The 14,556-nt window shown below is 44.1% G+C and overlaps 1 pseudogene; it reads left to right on the top strand.

Annotated features, from left to right (window-relative positions):
- Positions 1–4,507: 4,507 nt before the first annotated feature.
- LOC118623110 lies at positions 4,508–4,622 on the top strand (annotated as a pseudogene).
- The last annotated feature ends 9,934 nt before the right edge of the window (positions 4,623–14,556 follow it).

Consider the following 14,556-nt stretch of genomic DNA (forward strand, 5'->3'; position numbering starts at 1 on the left):
AGTCGAGTTGGGGGTAGTGAAGGGAACACAGTAGGAATCAGTCTGACTGGCCATTTGAAAGAAGTTTCCTTAAAATGTGAAAATAATTTGCAGAGGAATGTTTACACAAAAGCTAATCTAAAGAAAAAACAACTTACACACCGGAATCTAAATGTCACTTGATTCCCAGAGGGAATGAGCTCAGAAGTTAAAAGGAGAGGAATCCTCTCCAACTATTAAATATATTTTTTGAAGGCTCCTTTGGGTTTAAATTGGTTCCAGGAAGAACATAGGCTCTTTTCCCAGGAGAGGTATCTGAGCAGATGCTAAGGGGAGGGTCAGAGGTTCAGTGTTGGGAAGGGGATGGGGGTGGTGGGTGCAGAGGGCAGAGATCAGCCAGAAATGTTCTGTCAATGGTGGTTTCAGCCGATACATTCAGCCAGATTTTAAGATCAAACATTTGGAACTTGAGAAACTCCCTCTGGGGTTGCTTTTGTTTATCCTACGTTCCTGGCCATGGGAGTTCACAGTCATATCATTGAGAGAACTTAGGAAGCAGGTCCAAGTTTTCTAAGGCGCAATCTTAGGAATGGAAAACAGCTATGCGGTCGGTTTGAAAGGGTCATAAATAAACTTAGTGGGCAGTCTCGTCAGCACTGCCCGAGCAGGGAAGGAAGTTGAAACTGCAGCGGCCCTCCTGCAAGCAGCTAGCTGGTCCCTGGAGGGGAGAGGAGCCAGGTTTCCCGATTCCCAGTCTGGCTCTTTTGTTATAAACGTTCCTACAGAATGTAAGTCAACCTTGTAAGAATAAAAATAGCTTCAAAGATGATGTTGATTTATATATGAAGTGCAGAACAGAAACCTCGTGTCCCCAGGGGCCACAGAGAATCCAGACCTCGAAGCAACTTGTGACCATCGAATGCGAAGGGAATGAGGAAGATGCTGCCCCTCAGGTGGGAGAAGGGAACTAGGGGAGCTCGGGGAGGCATGAGTGAGCCAAGGGCCTGGCAGGGAGGTGCTGTAATTTCAGGAGGTTCCTACTTCCCCTTCTGCACAGCCTCTGACTTCCGGCCGTCATGGGCCAGTGCCTGAAGTTCCCCCTCTAAAGCTTCATTTGTTTGCTTCGGAATATACTTTTGTCACTGTGCACAGGCCAGAGGAATCAATTTTACTGCAGGTGACTTAAAGGCAATATCGGTGGTTCTACCCGCCTCTCTTTTCATTCCCTCTTCTCATCTTTCCTTGCCAATCCTACCCCCTCCTCGTTTGGTTGTGGTGTTTTGTTTTTCCCTCCAAAGTAATTCCTGATGGTATGTGGTCTGCTGCCACTGAGTATTCACCAATTTCCATACACTCAGCGAACCTTCACCAAGCTCCTTCCGCAATCCAGGCATCGTGCCAAACATTAGGGGTGCAAAGGGCCGGTCCTGGTCCCTCTGTAGCCTGGTGGGCAAGTCGGAGGGTGAAGCACTAAGGACAGCAGCTCTGGTCGTGAGGGCTGCGTCCAGGGGAGGGGTGCCTACGCAGGACGGGCGAGCATGGGAGGCTTTGCTTGGAGGTCTAGCAGGGGAGGGCCCTGTGGGGAGGATGCAGGTGAGACAGGACCAGAAAGGACACACTAAGCCAAGGGAAAAGCTTGTGCAGAGGAATGGGATAAAAGAGATCATCTCTGGGAACCATGGAGGTGGGAGAGTGGAAGGATGTCAACTGAAGGGATAGGCAGGCGTCAGCTCGGAGAGGTTCGCCAACCAGGCGAAGGCACCCAGAGTTTGGACATCCTGCTGGAGGAAATGAAGAACCGTTGAAGGCTCTAAAGCAGGACACTGAGATGATCAGATTTCTGATTTAGAAAAAACATCTGGGCTGGGGTGAGGAGAATAGTTTGGGGGAGAGGTGAGACTGGAGGCAAAGCAGATTGAGATTCCCAAGTGGTTTCTCAGCAACCTTTGTCCCACTTTGGCCATTTCTAAATTACAGAGAAAGCGGACCCTGTGCAGAGATGGAGGCAATGATCCCTCTGAGGAGAATTACACAGAGGGCCTTCCCGCAGTTCTCTCCGCAGAGAGATGTGAGCCCATTTCCTAAGACCTGTCTTAAATCCTCCAATGAAGTTCCAGGTAAGGGACTCTGAGGCATGGCTAACGCACCCTCAAGGCTATGCTTCTCAGAGTGTGGTCCCCACACCAGCAGCAGCAACAGCATCACAAGAGAGCTTTAGACATGCCCATTCTTCTTTTTTTTTTTTTTTGTACAATAATATTTATAGCGGCTTTGGTCAGAATAGCCAATCTGGAAACAGTATAAATGTCATCAGTAGGACAACAAATCAACAAATTGTGGTATATTCATTCAATGGGACATTACTCAATAAGCAAAAGGAATGAACTACAGAAATGCATAACAATGTGACTGAATCAAACTCGAAACGAAAGCCAAAACACTATATTGAGCAAAAGAAGCCAGATATAACATCATACTTATTGCACAGTTACATTTCTATAAAGACCAAGAATTGGCAGAACTGATCAATAATTAGTGATAGAAATAAAAACAGTGGTTGGACCGGGGTGTTGGGATATGATTGGATAGTGGTAGGAAGAAACTTTCAGGCATGTTGAAAATGTCCTATATTTGATTTAGGTGTTGCTTAGACGGGTGTGGTCAATTATTGAAACATAGCTGACCAAACACTTGAAATCTATTAATTTTATTGTATGTCCAGTTAAGGTGGGAAAATGCCTGCCTTTGCTAACTAACAGATATTGGAAGATGGAATGAGATTTTAAGCAAATGTGAAATGCTACACAAATCTGAATTGTTAGCATTTGACAGGTGACACCAGACATAGACTGGGCTATGGGCAAGCATATGGAAATGGGTCTGGAAGCCAAGTGCAGATCCCAGGAAGTGAACCCAGGCTGGAGCCCAGGGTCTAAGAGGACAGGACAGAGAGCCGTCCCCTTTGTACCTTAAGGCCAGGGCTAATACTAGCCCATGTGGTGTCTTCGTGAGAATCAGAAAAACAAACCTCTTCCTTTCCCCTCACCATGGCACAGGCTTAGGGAGCAGAGACAGGCTGGACTCAGCACTCTTACCCCTTGACCCAGGCTGGTCTTTGCCAGGAATAATCTGCACAGCTGTGTGCGGGCTCTCCTCAGGCCTCTGTGCACACTCTCCCATTTGCCCAAAACGTCCATTCCTGTGTGCACAGAACTGGCTCTCTTTCATCCCTCTGATCGGGGCCAAAATGCCATTTTCCTCAGAGAGGAAATATTTTCCCTCTCAGCCCCATTAATCTATCTCAACACACTGTTGTCCTAAAAACACCAGCCATAATTTGCAATTAGTATTTCTTTACCTGGTCTTTATCAGCCTCCTCCTTCTAGACTGTGTGTTCCATAGAAGCAGGGAATCCATCTTTCGTTCATATCATAATAGCCCAAGATGCAGAGCACATAGTAGGTGCTCTACAAAATGTTCACTGAATGGCAGAGTCAGGTAGAAATTTGAGGAGGTGTGAGGTTGTAAGCTAGTGATGTTCCCAGTATGTGATCAGGTAGCGAAGGCTGCACAACCAGAGATCAGCAGAAGAGGAGGGTCCAGGGAGGACTGCGGAGGACCTGGCAGTTAGGGCAGCTGGGGTTAGGAGTGAGACACAGAGTGAGTAACAATGCAACTTGCAAAAATATAGTGCTTTGGTGTCAACATTTTATATAATAGAAATACACAATAACATTTTGCTGCTGTGATCTTAATTGGCCATATGATTTTTCTGACTTGCTTTCCTAGAAATTTGGATTTTAGGTCATCAAAATTTATAATTTTAGTAACTTCATTTTCAATTGATATACTTGAAAGCGACATCAGTTGCTCAGTCTTTCTTGGCAAATGCTAGATCACAAATATTTTTTGCTAATGTTTTATTTTGAGAGGATTTTCCTGCTAATGCAATTATTTCTGGACTTAAAGAGTATTTTATAGGTTATAATAATATTGGATACATTTTTATTAATAATTTTGAAATATACATTTTAGTACACTTACAGCTCATGATTCTTGCAGAATAACTTTCCCCAAAATATTTAACTATACAAATTCAATTTGTGTAAATTTGAGTAACTGTAAATATACACAATGACATATTTTCTTTTAGTTTTTTTAATTAAAACATTTTTTTTCAATTATACTTTACAGTCAATATTATCTTGTATTAGTTTCAGGTGTACAACACAGTGGTTGGACAATCATATACTTTACAAAGTAGTCTCCCTGATATTTGCAGTACCCACTTGGCACCATACATAGTAATCACAATATTTCTGACTGTAAGAAATGCACATTCTTGAGCCCCACCAGCTAGTGTTCCCACAAGTCTCCAGATAGCTTTAGTGCAGGTTGGAGAACCACTACCCTATGCTATCACGCTGTCCACTGGCCTATATGGGAAAACTGAACATCAGGCTCAGAAGATTCTCTTTTTGTTTCTTTAAGAGGGAAAAGCTTCCAGCTTCATCAAAGTAACCACTAAGCAGGTGGAAAGTTTCATATGACATAGCAGCCCATGCCAGAGTAAACTGCAGCCTCGAACCATTGCCCAGCTCGCTTACCTGTGGGCTGTGAGCACTGAAGGGGGTTGTACAGTGTAAAAATAAATAAATTGCAAAATTCCTAATCTGGGGAGCATTTGAGATCTCACTCCCTAGCAGATGTCATTTTTGGCTCAAATAAACTTTTACAAAATATTTTTCTTAATTTCATGTGACAGGCATGGAACTTTTATAATCATTATTTATTTAATACAAGTCTAGCAAATGGTAGACTACTCTGTACATTGTACCCTCTGGGCAGAGGGAGGAGAGAAATAAAAAAGGCATGGTGTTCCTGCCTATAGCAGGATTCTGACAACATCATCATCATCATCATCGTCACACTTTTCTTAATGCTAATAATAATCAGTTGTAAGTATTCACATGAACTCACAGGGCTTACTGAGCACTAATTTTGCACCCAGCCCTCAAATGATTTTCTGTCTAAAATTGAACACAAGAAGCAATCAATCACAGTCACCCAGTGTATCATATAGTAGTGAGCTAAAGTGTGATGCGGCTAACTCAGCAGGCCTGGTCCGTTCAAGGCCCTCCTCTAGCTCTGTTCAGATGGCTTTCATTCTCTTTCCCCAAAGTCCCGTTCTCTCTCTCTCTTTCTCTTAATCCAGATGGTGGTAATTCCTTTCCATAAGACAAAGTCAGGTCCCTTTTCATCTTTGTTCTAACAGCAATTTCCCAGCATGCTTTTCAAAGACCCTCCTCGCAAAGATGATCAGGCCTACCAGACCCTGAAAACAGCCAGAATAAGGTCAGAGTTACCCAGAAATTTGACTCGCAACCCCCACCCCCACGCTGGTGAGTCAGGTGTCCCCACGCAGGAGCGTCTGGCTGCCGCTCTGGGACTCTGAGGACGTTATAATATTCAGTGGTCAACAACCCCCAGGACGTCAGGCCCCCTTGGATCTGTCCCACAGAGGTGGGGGAAGCAGTCCTCTGGTGCCCTAACTCCAAGAACTCTGGCCTGTACCTCTGGAGCCCTGGGCCTCTGTCATCTACCTCCCAGGGGGAGTTTTTGAGGATATGGCCACTGCTGCATCAGGAAGGAAAGGAAAGGCCTGCTCTATAAATAAACGCTCCACTCCTGGATGATGCACCGTCCTCCTCCCCACTCCCACCCCAGTCACCCTTGTGACTGTCAGAGCGGAGCAGCCTCCAGCCAAGGGATTAGTGCAATCACAAGGTCACCGTAGATACCGGGTCCATAAATACTCCTGGAGAGCTTTAGTCATTGAATAGGAGCCAGGAGGGGAAAGAAAAAGGAGGGAGGAGGAAGAGAGAACTGAGCCTGCTCGGGCTAGCTTGAAGATCTACAGTTTAAAAAAAAAAAAAAGACTGGCTTTCCTCCAGAATGTGAAAATCTATGGAGGGGTGGAGAAGGGAGGGGGAAAGGGCAATTCCCACAAAAGAACTGTTGTTTTTCGGGTGGTGGTTAGCCTGAATCTTGGAACACCGATCTGCCCCCTAAATGTTGTAAAAAGAAATCTGGGAGCTGGAACCACCTGAAGTGTCAGAATTTATGTTAATATAGTCAGCATCAGAAAGTTCAAAGACAAAATGTTGGGCACCTTTGCAATGGATCACAGAGAAGCAGGACGAGAGAGCAGGGCCCCTGAGCTAATAAAGCTGGGAAATAGGTTGGTGTCGAGTCTCCTTGGATTTGCAGACCGTAGAGCAAGGAGATCGCTTGTTGGAGGGGCCCAGCTCTGTGGTTTCTGAGGACCCTGGGGATCGCGGGGTCCTCACCCTCCTTTAGGGCACGCACACTTCGGTGGGACAGGCAGATGGACACGATGGGGCAATGTGATCAGGAGATGAATAGCTCCGGGTGGGAGCAAGCTGCCTAAGAGCAGCACACCTAAAATAAAGAGGCCACGGCACACTGGCCGCAGAGCCGCAGAACTGATGTTCTGCACTTTCACCAGACAGAGCGGTGGGCAGAGGGTGGATCAGCTTCTCTGTCACCAGCAGAGACAGCTTCCCGAGCAGCTTGGATGAGTCATCTGGCGCGCACACACACACTTGAAAATTTTAAATATGGAAGATGGGGGTGGGGAGATGCCAACTCACAAAAGCTGAATTCGGGGTACATAATTCTTGAACCTGGTGTGTGTAATTACTGAGTCTTTTGGTCCCTTTCAAGTGAAACTTTGAGTGACTTCCCTAAAGGCAACTATTAAGCTGATGTGAGAAGGCAAAGACCTGAGTTACATAGGGTGATGCAGCCAATGTAAACAGCTAATCAAAAAACAAATTAGCTAACTGGGACATGGTCACACATGTTATTAACATCAAATGCTATTAACATCTTTGTTTTACTTTCAGAGCCATGGTTTAGGTGTTTAGCTCCAGCATGAATTTGTGTTTACAGCTGATGTTCCGAGGAGAGCTTGGGAGAACCACTGCCCTCCCCCCCCTCCCGTCCCTCCCCTAGAACCTGTGTTGGAGATGGGGCATTGCTCAGGACACACGACAGAGTTGACAGATTGTACCAGTTGTTATCCGCAGAGAAGAGCTACAGAATTAAATTCCTCCTTAGTCTTTGAGGACACAGGTTCAACCTCTGCAGAAAATATGATTTAAGAAGATTCTAAACAAGTACATGGAGCTCTAAGAAACTTCGTTTTAAGAGGTTTAGAGGCCAAAAGTTAGCTCAAAATAGCTGTATAGGACTTTTCGTGTGCAATTGGAGTTATGTGAATACGGACTCTATATTAGGTGATATTTAATCAATATGAAATGTCTTGCCGTGACCTAAAAAGCGAAAACTCAGTATGTCAGTCAAGCAACATATATTTTATATAGTACAAGTTTATTGTGTGCAATGAAGTGCATGGGCCCCTGTTCTGACCACATCATGTCCTATGTGTCAGATTAGATTGGTGAGCCAAGAAAAAAATGTATGGAAGGCTTAGAGAGAGAGAGAGAGAGAGAGAGAGAGAGAGAGAGTGTCAGCCAAAATTTTGCACCATTAAGTGAAGAGATACACTGACTTAAACTTCACTGAGAAGCCCCATATTGCTTACTGCTTCCGACCCAATGAAATCACCACAGTTAGGATTTATGGAAGGGTAAGCCATCATAATTCATGGTTTGATTTAAAGTTTGCACATCTTTCTTCAGAAATTGGTAATGATTACGTCTCCCTCGAGCTCCAGCCAGCTGCCCTCTCCTAAGTACTACTCTTTGTGGTCCTGGCCCAGGCAAGGATGTCTTCTTGGCAAAGCCTCTGCCTGAGCTACTACAGCTGCAAGCTGTTTGGGGAGCAAGAAAATGTGCCACCATTGGTCTTCTTCATGAGGTGCACTTGTGCCCTGGGTGTCCCACTGACTTCTTCTCAGTGAGAACTCATAAAAAAGTAACCAGTGGCAACAGTTCTCTTGACCCTGGACAGGAAAGCTCACAGAGCTCATCCCATATACATTTTCAGGGCTCAGCATGCTTTGCCACCTTTTCACTAGTCCAGGTCAGTTTTGTCTCTTCTTCTTCTGAGATGCAGCTGCTGAAAAGGCAGGATGGGCATAGGTTTGATGTGCTTTTCTCAGTCAGTGGTAAGCACATTGAATAAGCAGCAGAGAAACCACTGTGAGCACTTGGTAGAGTCATTGCCTGATTCTCTTCCAGTTCAACCTCACTTGCTACCCACACTGTATAAGCAGACATACGCTGGTAGAAGCCCCTTGGTGACCTTCAATATCAAGGTGAAGAGACTGAAAAAATCTACAGCATTTACTACCTGCAACACAATAGCCAACCTTGATTATATAGACCTAGGTTACTTTCTAATTATGTCTTGTATATTGGTGTGTCAATTGACAAACATCAGTTAGTGTCTTCTTTGGATACAGTCATGATATCCATTACTCAAGTATAGAAAACGAGTTATTTACTTCTTAAATCTTCCCAGCCTCCACTCAACAGTGCTGAGCACTTAGCAGGAAATTGTAAAGTGATGAGTTCCATCTCCAGAAGTTCTGCATCAACAGCTAGTGCACCTCCTTGTACATCTGTTACTGAGTACTCCCTGCAGAGATGTTGGATGACGGGGACACTGCAGATGCTGAGAGGTGCTTGACAAGTCAATAGGTTTCAAACCAACACACCTCTTGACCCTGGCCAATGTGGCTCAGTTTGTTGAGTGTCATCCCATGCACCAAAGGGTTGTTAGTTTGATTCCCTGTCAGGGTACATGACCAGGTTGTAGGTTCAGTCCCCAGCCAGGGTGAATAGGAGAGGCAACTGATCCATGTTTCTCTCTCACACTGGGGACACTAATAGCTCAAAGACAGGTAGATCTGCTATAAGTCTTATCTGAAATTTTCAGTAAAGTGCTTACTGAGTTTCATGAATCTGGGCTCCTACTCCTTTGGCAGAACAATTGTGTGTAATCAAAATATGCAAAATGGAGGGAAACTCATTCTCTTTGTACAATAAAGTATCCCAAGATCTATGCTAAGTGATAGGGAATAAATGTGAGTCAGAAAGGGGGTCGTGTGTGAATAGAGAAAGATGGTTGTAAACTGGGAAGTGCCATAAAGTGTTGAAGGGCTTATGTTGGAGGTTCATCCAGTACACACTGGGGTGCAAAGCAGGGAATGGTCTATTCTGCTAGGGGCAGTGATGAGGACAGATGACACAGATGAAGTGACATTTGATCTTTGTCTTGAAAGATGAGTCGATTTTAGTTTGATGATGGGATAGGGAACATTGTGCTCAGAAGAGACAAATCATGAATAAGGACACAGTGGTGAAATAGCAGAATCCATCAGGGGATCTGGAAGTCACTTTGCTTGGCCAGAGCAAAGGGGATTATGGGGAGACATAAGAAAGGAGAGAAACATGGGGGAAGATCATGAAGGGCATGTAGGACAGGCTGAGAAGTTTGGGTGTTGTTCTGTAGGCAAATGGGAGCCATGGAAAAGTTTTTAAAACCACAAAGACACATAATCAGATTTTTGTTATAGAAAGATCAACCTGGAAGCCATATTGAGGAAGGATTGGAGGGGTAGCCCCAGGAAGACATCTCACTCTCCTGCTTAAAATCTTCTAAGAGATTAAAATGAAATCTAGGCTTCTCATCATTGTCCAGAAGGGCCCTCCTACTTCTCTATGCCATCTTGTACCACTGCCTTCTCAGGAGAATACTCAAAAAGACACAGGGCCCTTTGTCAGCTTCTCAAACATGGAAGGTTATTTTCTACCTCAGGACCTTTGCACTTTTTTGCCATTTCTCTTGCCTAGAGTGCTGGTCCTTGGTTCTCCCTGTGACTCTTCCTTCTCAACCAAGAAGTCTCAGTTTTAATCACACTTCCTTCAAGAGGATACTTATGTCCCTCCTATCTCTTTAATATATTGTAAATATGTGATGCTTTTGTTTATTTAATAATTGTCTTTTGCCTCCTTAAATATTCTTCTTGAAGGAAGGGATCACCCTTGTCTTTTTCATCAACATGTCCCTACACACTGAATGAATAAATGAATGTTACATCAAACAAGAGATTACAAGAGCCTGAACTAAGGCTGTGAATGAGGAGGAGGGAATGGAATAAAGAGATGTGAAGCAGCAAGAATTGATCTGGCTTGATGAGTAAATGGATGTGGGTGGTGAGAGAGGGAGGAGTGAGAACGAATTTAGGTTTCTGGCTTGGGCAACCGAGTGGATGGTTATCCTCTCTAGAGACAGGGAAAGCAGGAGAGAGATTTATGAGGCATAATCAATGAGGTCAGTTTTAGGTATATAAGGTTTGGGACATTCAGAGGCAGGAGACCAGGAAGCAGTTAGTATGGGAATCTAGAGTTAAGGAGAAGGGTCCAAGCCACAGACACATATTAAGGACTTGTCAACACATATGGCAGTTGAATCAAAGGAACGACAGTGAAATGGAGGAAGGAGAGGGTATGGCTGTGAATGACAAGGGCCAAGCATCAATTCTCTCTCAGGACATGTCTCCAGGTGGATAGAAGGGATGTCTGACAGTCAGTACTGTGCAGGCCTTCCTCAAGACCTCATGGGATGGTGGTCTCCATTGTCGGTCACACAGGTTGCTCATGATGCCAGAACTCAAGAAGGTTTCCAGAGGGCTGCGTGGGAGAGCCCTTCCCTTGCCTGGCCTCTCTGGGAAAAGAACAAAAGTTTCCGCCACCCAGAAGGCCAACCCAGGAATGAAGTACAGCATGGCATGTCAGCTGCAGCTCTGAACATTTGGGCAGGACTCTTATCAATGTAGTGTGTGCACTTGAGACCGAGAATCAAATCCTCAGTCTAAACTTGACTCAGTGGGAGTGCATAGGCCCATTTCTAGAATTCTCTGTTACCTGTTCATTTGAATAAGGAATATTGCAAATAACAATAGTTTAAACTCACTAACAAAGCAGACTATGAATCACAATTTTCTAAAAATAATACTACAATTGGCATTTCTTCCTTCTAGGTTATTTTTTCCCATAGGCTTTTCTGCTTTTTTCCTGACCATGGGCTTCATTCTTTTAGAGCAACTTTCTCCACCAGCCATAGATTGTCTCACACCCAACTTTGATACACACAAGAAGATCTGGATTTGTTTTCCCAGCTCCAATTTGAAATATCCCCCAAGTAAATTGACTAATTGGCCAGACATGAACCAATCCACTGAGGCAGGTGGGTGGGCTCCTGTGATGGGTTCAAAATAGAACAGGTATCCATTGGTGACTAACTGGACCAGGAAGGCCAAGCTTCTTAAGAACGTGGCCAACTTCTCTCTGGAACCCGAATGGGGGAGGGAGAAGGAGCATTTCTCAGGAGGGTGGTGGTAGGGGAAGGAGCCTTCTCCAAAGATGAGGTGTGTACAAGTGTACTGGGCAGACTAAACACCATAACCCGTCCTCCACAACCGGTAATTATACAACTGCTTTCCAGATTTCCCTTCCTCCCACCTCAACCCCTCCCAGAGCTCACACCACATGCTCACTGGCTTTTCCCCAGTGATCCTCTGCAAAATCAGTGACTCTGATGGAAATAATATCGTTGCTATTTTCTGGAATTATTAAGCTTTGTACAAACTGTGCAGGCCAATGGCACCTTCTTACCAAAGTCACCCGAGGTGAAATGGGCGGAGGTGCTCTTTTCTTCATGAATTATTCCATCTGCAGTTTACTTGTGCATTATTTTACTTCCTTTTGCACATCTGTTGCCGGCTGGGCCCTCTACCACCTGGTGCTGTCTATTATTCTTCCTTCCTCCATACTTAACAACCCCATTGCCCTTGAGGCCATTCTCTTTCCACAGGGCAACATGGGGCCCCCAGCAGCCCTGCCAGTGTGTCCTCGTGTTTGCAAACAGCGGTAGCTCCTACCATCTCAGCACCAGCAGGGCCTCTAGCAATCAGCTGGGCTGATCCTTTTATTTTATGGGGGGGGGGGGGGGGGATAAAGCTAAATGCTCCTGCCTGACTTGTTCAAGGTCCTCCAGTATGTGAGTGGCAGAGTACAGCTAAAGTCTCTGTGCTTTCTGATTCCTAACCCAGGGATATCTCCAGGAACTGCACAAAGCAACCAACAAAAAATAGAAACAGATGGTACAGAGAACCACTCAAGCAGTTCTTCAGGCCCTTTGACAAAAACACCCCACCGTCATCCTGTTCTAATTATTCTTTTAAAATAAATACGTCGCTTTTAGGGACACACGTACTGCAAGACCCCTAGGCAAGACAGAAAGGCCTCCCCCCCTGCTTGCTCAGCTCATCGTTATCAAGCCACTATCGCCCTCAGTGGGATTGCAAAAAACAAACAAGCAAAAAAACAAAACAAAAAACCAACCAACCAACTAACCAACCAAAAACACATTGGTTATGGTCCTTACCATTAGAAAAGTTTTCAACCGTTTTGGGGAGAAAAGCCAACACTATTTGATCAGGTTTTGCACACAAGGACTGTCAGAGAGCAGAACATGATGTAGTAAACAGGTGGTAGAGACCAGGCTTCCCAATCCTGCCCTACCCGTGGCATCTTATCATCATTTCATATAAAAGAAAGTGTAAAAAAGCTCCATGAAGATGCTCCCAAGTCTCCTTCAGTTTACCCTGGCAGTTGAATGAATATAATTATCATGGGAAAGGACAGACATAGTGCCAGGAGTTCGGAGACAGAAAATTCCACTCACTGGGCTCTGATTAGCCCCTACCTGCGGAAAGGGGGAGCTCAATGTCATTGGCCCCTCGTTTGACACGCAATGAGCTTTCAATGGGAAGGAGGAAACTAGGACCAGAACTCAGAATGCCTGTTCTGTGGACTTTTATATTACCATTATCCAAGCAATGGACGCACAGAGTTTAAAAAAGCAATTAGTACTATAAGGCTTGTAACAAAAAATGTAGCTTCTTTCTTTAATTGCTGCCCTCACCTGAGAGGCACTCACTTTAAATTCAGCTGTTTCTTATGCTTTTTACCAGCTTGGTTTCATACATCATGTTTATGCTGCAAGCTTTTGGTTTTTCCTTCTATGGATATCTTACTACAGAACATGAGATTTTAGTTATCTTCCTACTCTGCCTTCTAGTTACATAACACTTTTTATCAAACCAATGTTTAGTGTTTACATTAGCATTTATGTAAACATTGTTCAGAGAAGAGCCATGTAGCACATTGTGATTGCTTGTTCTTTCCTATTGAACTTTCTGTTTTTCCTGGAATTAATAACTGCCTCTTTATTGTTGTTATTGTTTAATTGGGTTTCCATGTATCTGTCATTAATTCATTCTTCCAACTTTATACATTATAAAAGTGTAATTTTAGAAGTATAAAATTCTTAATTTTATAGTTAAGAATATCAGTTTATTAATAAGAATTAAGAAGTACTATAAAATTCTCCCAACATTCATACACATCAGCTGTCCTCCCAGTTTATTTTTTTCTTTGGAGATCTCCAAGATCCAACAATCCTGAGTTTTTCTGTTCTCCAGCTCTGATGTGGATTGCCCTTTCCCTAGGGTAGATGTACAACTATTATTTTGAAACTTCGTCTTCATCCTGGGAATCTCCTTCATTTTTCTCCTGTGTTAGGTCTACAGTTTCCAGGGAACCTGTAGCTTTGTCTCCTGGAGGAACACCTCTTCAGGTAGCTTCTTGAAAGTGGGGCTACGGGGAGTGCATTTTTTAAACTTTATTTTTATTGTTGACACTTATTACAGGTGTCCCCCATTTCCCCACACCCCTTTGCTCACTTCCTCCCAGCCCAGCCCCACATTGGAAAGTGAATTTTTTGAGACAATGTGTACCTGAAAAATACCTTGATTATTTCTTCATGATCGATTTACAGTTTGGTTAGGTATAGAAGAGTAGGTCATAAAACATTTTTCTGTTTTGAGGTTGTTTGAAGGCCTTGATCTCTTTGCCCTTTAATTCTAGTACTGCTGTTCTGATGTCATTCTGATTCCCTGACATGTCTGAGTGTGACTGGCTTCTTTCTCCTGTGAGAAAAGGAAAAGGTCTCTTGGGGACCCCCCCCTTTTTTTTAATGAGAGCATGTCCCAACTCATTTTTCTTTAAAAAGTACATTTGAGAGAGAGAGAGACAGAGAGAGGGAGAGAGAGAGAGAGAGAGAGAGAGAGAGAGAGGGAGGGAGGGGGGGGAGAGAGAGAGAGAGAGAGAGAGAGAGAGAGAGAGAGAGAGAATATTGATGCATCAATGCGCTGCCTCCCACACGTGCCCCCAAGGTGGATTGAACCCACAACCTGGGTATGTGCCCTGACTGGAATTGATCTTGCCACCTTTTGATGTACAAGACGATGCTCCAATCAACTGAGCCTCACTAGCCAGAGCTGGGACCTCTTCTTTATCTCTAAAGTTCTGAAATTTTATAGTTATGTGTCTTGATATGGGTTTTTCATTCACTATGCTGGGCACACATTGGCCCTTTTAATTTGGAAACTGATATAATTAATTCAGTTCTGGGATTCTGTCTTTTTTTTTTATCCTCACCCGAGGACATTTTTTCATT

Source organism: Molossus molossus, unplaced genomic scaffold, assembly GCF_014108415.1.
Source record: "Molossus molossus isolate mMolMol1 unplaced genomic scaffold, mMolMol1.p scaffold_m16_p_9, whole genome shotgun sequence".
Classification (NCBI taxonomy): Eukaryota; Metazoa; Chordata; class Mammalia; order Chiroptera; family Molossidae; genus Molossus; species Molossus molossus.